The sequence below is a fragment of the Neltuma alba genome, unplaced genomic scaffold (assembly GCF_004799145.2).
Source record: "Neltuma alba isolate B1F8T4 unplaced genomic scaffold, ASM479914v2 tig00012706_pilon, whole genome shotgun sequence".
Classification (NCBI taxonomy): domain Eukaryota; kingdom Viridiplantae; phylum Streptophyta; class Magnoliopsida; order Fabales; family Fabaceae; genus Neltuma; species Neltuma alba.
In genome coordinates, this window is record NW_021637133.1 from 63886 (window position 1) to 72349 (window position 8464).

The window sequence follows — 8464 nt, forward strand, 5'->3', positions numbered from 1 at the left end:
TACATAATGTTAGTGGAGAGGCTCCCTTTAATAGGGATATGGCATTGAGAAGTGTACCCTAATAGAAATTGAATATAAGGAAGGCTTTGGCCACGAAGTACCTCTTGAAAAGTAGATATGATTCTCTAACACAGAGTTGACACTGCTCTACTGAGAGTGAGTTGTTCTCTGAAAGGAAGGAAAGAAAATTGATAAGATTATTCGATATAGAGTTGACACCGCTCACTGAGAGCTGGCTATTCTCTGAAGGACAGGGAAAGAAATAGTGATGATGAAATTGATAATGCTATACCCTCTATCTGTGGTATGGAAAATAGGGGACTGCTAATTGCTTAGTATGAGCAATACATTCGCCACGAGGGTAAATTCTCTAATAGGAATAAGGAAGACTACTAAGCGAAAATATGGAATGAATCTTATCCTGAGGTGAACAAAACTAGTCAAGAATAATGGGAAAGGCATTATGAGGTGGATACATGAAACTCCTCGAACTTAACAAGGTACCATGGTATAATGACGGGAAATGAGAACATAATAATATAGTCCCTCTCCCAATACTGTTTAGAATTGATTAAGAGGTAGTGAGTGTTACACCTTACTACTAGAATGACTTATAGTTTAATTAAAACCATTTTAGATCACATTGAATGGTGTTGAACTCAAAAATCTCATTTAGGACGTTGAGGACGCTACTTTTCAGATTTTTACTGTTCATTTGGTAAAATCCAGTTTTCTGGTCTAATTTCAAAAAAATCATAACCTAATCTAAAAAAATCAAAATGGAGTGGTTCAAAATTGTATGGAAAGCTCTTTAAAAGGTCTTTCAGGGAAAATAATCTTATGAACTAATTCCTTTTGAGGAAGTGCCAGATTTTTGGGGAAGTTACCATTGTCATTTCAGTAAAAATCCCTTTTTCCAAATGTTGGACTTAACTTTGAAAAATTATTAAAAATTGCACAGTTGTCCATTTTTAACGTGCTACCTATTAAATTGAAGCTTGAGACGTGGCTTTAAGCATGCCAAATTTCATGATTAAATTTGTTCAGGGGCTGAATCAAAACACCACTCCAAGTTGGCAGCTTCCTTAAGGTTATAGTACCAACCATGCATACTTATACATAACCAAAATAGAATTGTTTTCTCATGGTTCACTACCACAATTACTCTTGAATTTGCAGCTTTCCTTTAGATTATTCAGGCCCTAAAATGTTAGATTATTTTGGAAGGGTGAGATTTCAATGAAATCCCAGTAGCAAGAATAATTAACCACAACATCAACATACATCAATTACAAGCATTCCAACCTTTTGCTATTAATAGGAAACTACTTTACCTCATACTTGTAGGACTCTAACATGTAATAGCCAAGGCACTTAAAGCAAGAAGTATAGCTACATAATAATAATAATAATAATAATAATCATCATCATCATCATTTAGCTCAACCACATAATAGCACAAGAAATTGCATAGCAATCAATGCAATACTTAACATTAAAGTTAATTAAACTTTAATTACTATCCATTAGAGGCTTGACAAATGGCAAATTGTGGGCCAAGTAAAGTGCAAGACTCTATGTTCACTTTATCGGTGCACTTTTACTCCGGGTTTAACTTCTTTTCTATAATTACAGTACTCTAGCCTTTGTAATTATTTTCTACCAGATCCATAATTTATTTTCCTCATTTTTCTCTTCCCAAAATTCCCTCTTTATCCAAATCTCAATTTCCATTAATTAAATAAAAAGGAAAACTATTTTCATTCTCATTAGTGATTTTTTCACTTGTTAAAGGAATTAAGAAAAATTTTGAATATTTGATGGTCTTCTTTTAATTCCATAATCTCTTATCATTTCTTAGGACATCATATGAATTTTCTTGACATTTTATTCTCCTTCCAAATATTGTTTTGGAATTTTCCAAATAAAAGGCCTTGAATTAGCCTAAATCACCCTTAAATTCCTTCGTAATTTTTTTAAGAGTAATTTGGTCATAAAACCAATTATATATCCTCATATAGTTCTCAAGGAACATTATCCTTATTTTTTCTTGATTTTTTGAGGCTTGGAAATATTTTTTCATAATTATTTTTGACTAATTTTCCTTAATTAGTCAAATTTTCATAAGTAACTTGGAAAATAATAATAATTATTTTCCACCAAAATTCTTCTATTTCTCCTTATCATTTTTGGCCCTTAAATGTTTAGAAATATCCTTATTCCTAATTACCATATTACTGGATGTGACAGTGAGAACTACAGAGTCCTAAAGCAAGGCAGGTTGGCATTGACACGATGATAACCTTATGAGCTCTATAGAAGAGCTAGTGCCTGAAAATTCAAGAGGCACCATGAAAAGAAGTGGCCTAGAGTAGCCAATTAAAGGATTAAAGGCATATGAAAAGATCAAGAATCCCAAAGTTGATAGGAAGTTGAAACATCCTACCTTTAATGCCTTAGAGTACGCATTAGTAAGTGTTATGGTTCAAGCAGGTCATGACACAAGCCTGTGGATTTAAAATTTCAACATAACTACTCGTATTACTTTCTGTTGTTTAAATTCAGATTTCAAGTCCAATTTTAAAAAATCATAACTAATTCTATAAAAATCGTATCTCCTTGTGTACATATCCAATTGAGGCGATCTAGCTCTCATTTTAAAGCCTGGGATGTGTACTATAGCTCTGCTAAATTTCGTGGCTTAACTCATTTATTTGATAGGTCAAACTGGAGCTACAAACTCACTGCTCCATGTCCTACGTTTTATCCCTTAACCTCTTTTTACTTTAATTCTTTCTATTTCTTTGGCATACATAAATTGGGTTTACACTTTCCCAATCATCCTCATATATTTCTATCCATCCCATAAACATTGTAATTAAATACATGGCATCATTGGCATCCATAACATAAATTACATAATAGGAGAATTATACATTGAATAATAACATCATTCATTAACATCAATAATTCTCCACTTTCTTCTCCTTGCCTCTCGTGCCATTATCGCCCACCATTGATTGACCTAAATAGTTGGTTAGGGAGGGGTGGGATTCAGGAGAATCACAGTAGCAAATACTACCCATAAGCATGCAAGACATAATGCACATGCATGACATGTTATAATATTAACACATGAATGCCATGGAAAGTAAGCTAAAGCATTTCATGCTTCTATAACATATTGCCAAGGCAAAACATAACATAAACTTGCAAACATAACTTTGCAAACATTTTGTCATAGCTTAGTCACATCATGACAACACAACCACATCATGCAAGCATACATATCAAGCACACAATATAGGTAAGTTCACTACCTTGTAACATAGCTTTCCTCTTGCTTTTCCTTTGATTCCCTTGTCTTTCCAACCCTATGGATTTTTGGTCAACACCATTAAACATCCTCTTGGATGTTCCAAGGTCCTAAACACATCAATACATGATGCAAAACAATTATTAGAATCAAGTCATCAACTTATCTCTACTTGATTTTTTCTAGAACATACTTGAACTCTAACTTTTGAGTTTCAATTTCAACCTTCCTAAAATTATTTCCACATGCTATTCCCATATTATTTTTCATGTAAATCCATTTCCAAGCTCAAAATAATCAAAATCCAATCCTAACCATTCAAAACAATCAAGGCCGAACAGAATCACAAACTAAGGGAAAGTTGGGTTTCTTGCAAAATCAACACAGAACCACTTGATTCTTGTTATTTCCAAGCCTTTAAACATGCTTTTAACATCCATATCATCTTTTACTATTCCAATAAATTTCGTGCAGCACCTCCCCATAAGATTCAATCATCAAAAATCCAATTAAACCAACCACCAGCTCAAAAATAACAAGGGAGGTAGAAACTACATCAAAAATGGCACACCTACCTTGTTTTAGAGCTTGATCTGGCTTAGGATCACTTGGCCTTTCTTTCTCCCTCTTCTTTCTCTCTCTAGAAACCATTTTGCAAGAGCTTCCCCATGGGGTCAAGGAGCTTGGACGAAATGGAGGGGTGGGGGGTATTTATAGAAAACAAGACCGAATCTGGGCCGTTGATCTTAAAACTACGTGGCTTGATCTGGATAGTCCATTTTCTCTTTTTATCTTGTGATGACATGTGTCCTATAACATCATGCTTACCTCATCGTGATGACATCATGCTTACATCATCAAGCCACATGTCTTGCATCTAACCGTACACGTAATACATTCTTTTCCCATCTAACTGTACACTTGTTTCTTCCATATTCCTTCATCATTTTGGCATTAAAATAGGGAGGAAATTAATGTAAAATTTGTACAAAATGTAGCCCTTAGGTGTTCCTCTACCTATTTTGCCATTCTGCACTGTATAGGGTACTTTTTTGAGTCCTGACTTACCTGGTACCACTGGGACATGTTTTAGCACCGTTTTCTCATCTTAATTAAGTACATATATAGCGCCATCTTAGAGGAGCATAAATGAAAATAATTAGATCTACAGACAGGCTACTTAACCTTACTGAGTCACTCAGTAGAGATTTCACTATAACGAGTAGACAAAGAACTGTCTAAAATATTCTCGTACTGTGTTCTGATTTTTATGCTGTCCAAAAATATCTTTTGCTGACTCAGCATGATGACTCGTAGGTGTCATGATTGCATTTGGTGACTCCGCATGATGATTCGTGGGTGTCATGATTACATTTGGTGACTCAGCGCCGTTATGATAGTCTTTAGATATTTTCTTTCTCCTTTTCCCAGAAATATTCTTAAATAATACTTAATCAGGGTTACCTTCTCCTAATTCTTTCTATCGACTCGTAACTCCGTTGATCTGTCTCTGGGTTTCATTCTTTCCCTTTCATCATGGGAAACTCCTCTAATTTTTCTCGGGTCAAAAGTCAACTCTAGACAGCTATTTTGACTTTCCCCGGATAGGGTATAAATAGGCTTTAAAGTTAATTAAAGCTAACCTTGTCAGTTTCTAGGGAGGAAATTAATTTTACAATCTGTGTAAATTCCTTAACTATTGTTCCCTAGTTTTTCATGATTATTTGAGGCCGTCTCATAGCTTAAATAATTCAACTTAAGTTATTATCTCAAATTGCTCAAAACCCTAGAATGACTTTAGGGCATTTCTGTCATTTCTAGCCTTATATCGGCTCTGGGATCTTATTCTATTTTTTTTTGGAATTTTTCTAAGTCATTTGGATCCTTTTTGCTAACTCTGAGCATTGGCCAACCAAAACCTTTATTATTTACAATTAGATCCCTACTTAGCCTAGGAATCTTTTTTTTGCAATTTGGTCCCTCCTTAGGCCTAACCTTTAGAACCATCTCTTGCAAGTTTCTGGCATAACCTTTGGCCCTTAGTTGTTTCCAGTTCGTCATTCTTTAGTCCCCGAACACTATTGTTTTACACGTTTGCCCTTGGAAAATCTCTTTTTCCTTCCAAGGGATCTCCGGGACTTTCATTGCATTGGACTTAGTAATCATCCTTTCCTTGTGCTATTACTTGTATCTATGAGCCAAAATTTGGGATGTTACAGAAGTACTAAGTGAGGTCCAAGAAGACAATATTGGTGTCTATGATCAATCTTGGGGAATAATCAATAAGGTTATCCATGGAGTGGAGGCGACTTATTTTATCACCCAGTCCCATAGTCTAAGATCTTTTTAAGATCTTAACATGGCAAAGTGATGATGATGATATTCCAGGGTCATAGTAGATCCTAAAGAGGCTTATGATGGAGCATAGTGGCTCCTAAGGGCACAGTAGACCAAGCCTAAAGGGAAGATGCTAAGCTGAGAGGGTGAGACCTCTTAAGATTTGGGAATAAGACTATATGCTAAGCCGAGAGGGTGAGACCTATCGAGATATGGATATAAGATGAAATGATAAGCCGAGAGGGTGATGCCTCTTGAGATATGGGAAGAACATGACATGTTAAGCCGTGAGGGTGATTCCCCTTAAGGCTTATTAACGAGATAACCAGGAACGAGTTTAAGACATAGAATCCCACTCTAATAGTTAACTAGTATCGAGACAGTATCCTTGATTTCCTTATGAATACCATTGTTGTCAATTAGGCCAAGAACTATAAGTCCTGAATAATGAAAATTCAGGCAAGTTAATTATAAAATGGAAAGATGATAACAGGAACACAGGCCTTTAGCAAAGAGAAGGATGGCTAATGTGCCAACACGCCTGTTAAAGGCAGACATTACTTGCGATGATGGCTACCATCCCATCATGCATATGGCTTTATGTGAAGCATTATGTGGCAAGAAGCATCGATTACCCTTATGATAGACTGAACTAGGCATAAGAAGAGTTTACAGTCTAAAGATGATGAATTGAGAGTGAAGATGGATGAAGACGATTGACAAGGATGGTCAACCGCATATAGTAGATGGAAAGGATATGCAGGCATAAGAAAAGGACTGTTAAAGCTTGTGTTCGGAGATACTAACCACAGGAATGGGTGAAAACTCATAAGGCGAAATAGTCAACGCCGAAGACCCTACCAAATTTTTGTTAAAAGATAAGCTTATGAATTGGCCCTACCACTAATTGTGATCAAATACATGACATCTTTTATGTTTCTTAATTGAGAAGTATCAGCCAGATCCCTCTCATATCTTTGCATATGAGAATATCGTGCTGCAAGAAAACTTAACATTTGAAGTAAAGCCGGGAAAGATCACAGATTGGTGAATTGAGCAGCTGTAAAGTAAAACCATTGTGATAGGCAAAGGGAATCTAGGAGGACTTAACACACAAAGAAACAGCATGGGAAAAGGAAGATGACGTGAAGTGCAGTCAATTGGAGCTTTTCACCTAGAATATATGTAAAATGAGAATGTAAAAGAAAGAAGATAGGCCCTTAAGGTAAAGAAGAGAAAGGCAGAGTATGCCAAAAGGACCTGAGGTACAATGAGAAGTTAAAAAGGCCAAGTTGAGTATAACTAGGGATATCCTCCCCAGTTAATCTCTCATCAAAGATAGGAATAGAGGTTTAACCCGAAAATATTGAGGACGAAATTTATTTAAAAGGGGAGGAAATGTCACATCCTGCTGAATTTAGCATTGATAGAAAGGATGAAAAATTTGGTCAAGGGCCAATAGGGAAAGAAGATTGGCTAAGAAAGCTAGCTATGTTATGAAACCCAAAAAGGGTTCGGACCGGCATTTTCAAATTTATCGGTCCAGGAATGGCAAAACGAAAAAGTTTGAGAAAATTATTAAACAATTTCCCAAAAATAGAAAATGGGTGAATTAGAGGTTTTAGAACCTTAATGGACATCGTAGAGGTTAAGTTGGTGTGAAAATAAATTATTACAGAATTTCTTGGACACGAAGGTGTTTTGGGAAAACAGTGAAAAATTAAAGGAAAATAATTATTTTAAATGGCTAGAGGCCTCAATAATTCTAAAAAAAAATATGAATTAATTATCTAAATATTTATGGGAATTTATAAAATTGATTTTAGGCTTTGGAGGTACAGGAAATTATTTTAGGAAATTTATTCTCCCGTAGTTTTATTGATAAAAGCCTAATCGGGAAAAATTCAAAGCAAAGAGTTAGAGGTGGAGAAAAATTCTAAAAATTTTCAAATCATGTCTTTATATGAAAAGAGGATTTTTCATAGAGAGAAATGAATTTTTGGAGGTCTAGAAAAATTAGGGAATGTTACTAGTGAATAGTAACTGATCAATTTTCGAAATAATTTGGGATTGTGATTTGGTTTGTGGGCCATCTTTTTAGGCCATTCTAAACCATTTGTGGGCCCCATATTGAGCCTAATTAAGGCCTAATTTTGTGACAATTCTGGACCCTTCCATTAAATGAAAATAAAACCTAAATTTCACACAAAATATCAATAGGAAAGTTCTGGAGACTGGACACTTGTCATGATATGAAAATTGGGGCATTGGATGATAGCCACATGGACATTTTGCTGGCTAAATTTCATCTATAGATAAAAGGGAGGGGTCAAATTTATTTTGGCTATAAATATCCCCTAAATACCCAAAAATAGGTAGAAAATTGTTAAAACAGGGGGAGGTGCTGCCCATTTCATTTCTTGAGCTGGAGACTAAATTTGATAAGGGTTTTTAGATAAGAAATTATTAAGCTTTAGTCAAGGATTCACCAAGATATGTCTAAGCTTTACTATGGTTGGGATTAAATCTTGTTTGGTTAGGTTTTTGAATTGAAATTCCAACAGGGAGATGCTGTAATTTTTGTTCAACATGCTTATGCTATAGGTAAGGATAGAAACCTTAAATATGATGTGGAATAAGCATGTTTAAATGGTGTTTGGGTTGACTTTTGGATGAAAAACAAGATAGGGGTCTTAATGGTTCAATTCAGCCGACACTTATTCTTAGAGTGGGAGTTTGTTTTGATGTGCTTTGATGATTTCAATGAGTTCAAAAGGTGTTTTTGTGTAGAGAAACACCAAGGGAAAGTAT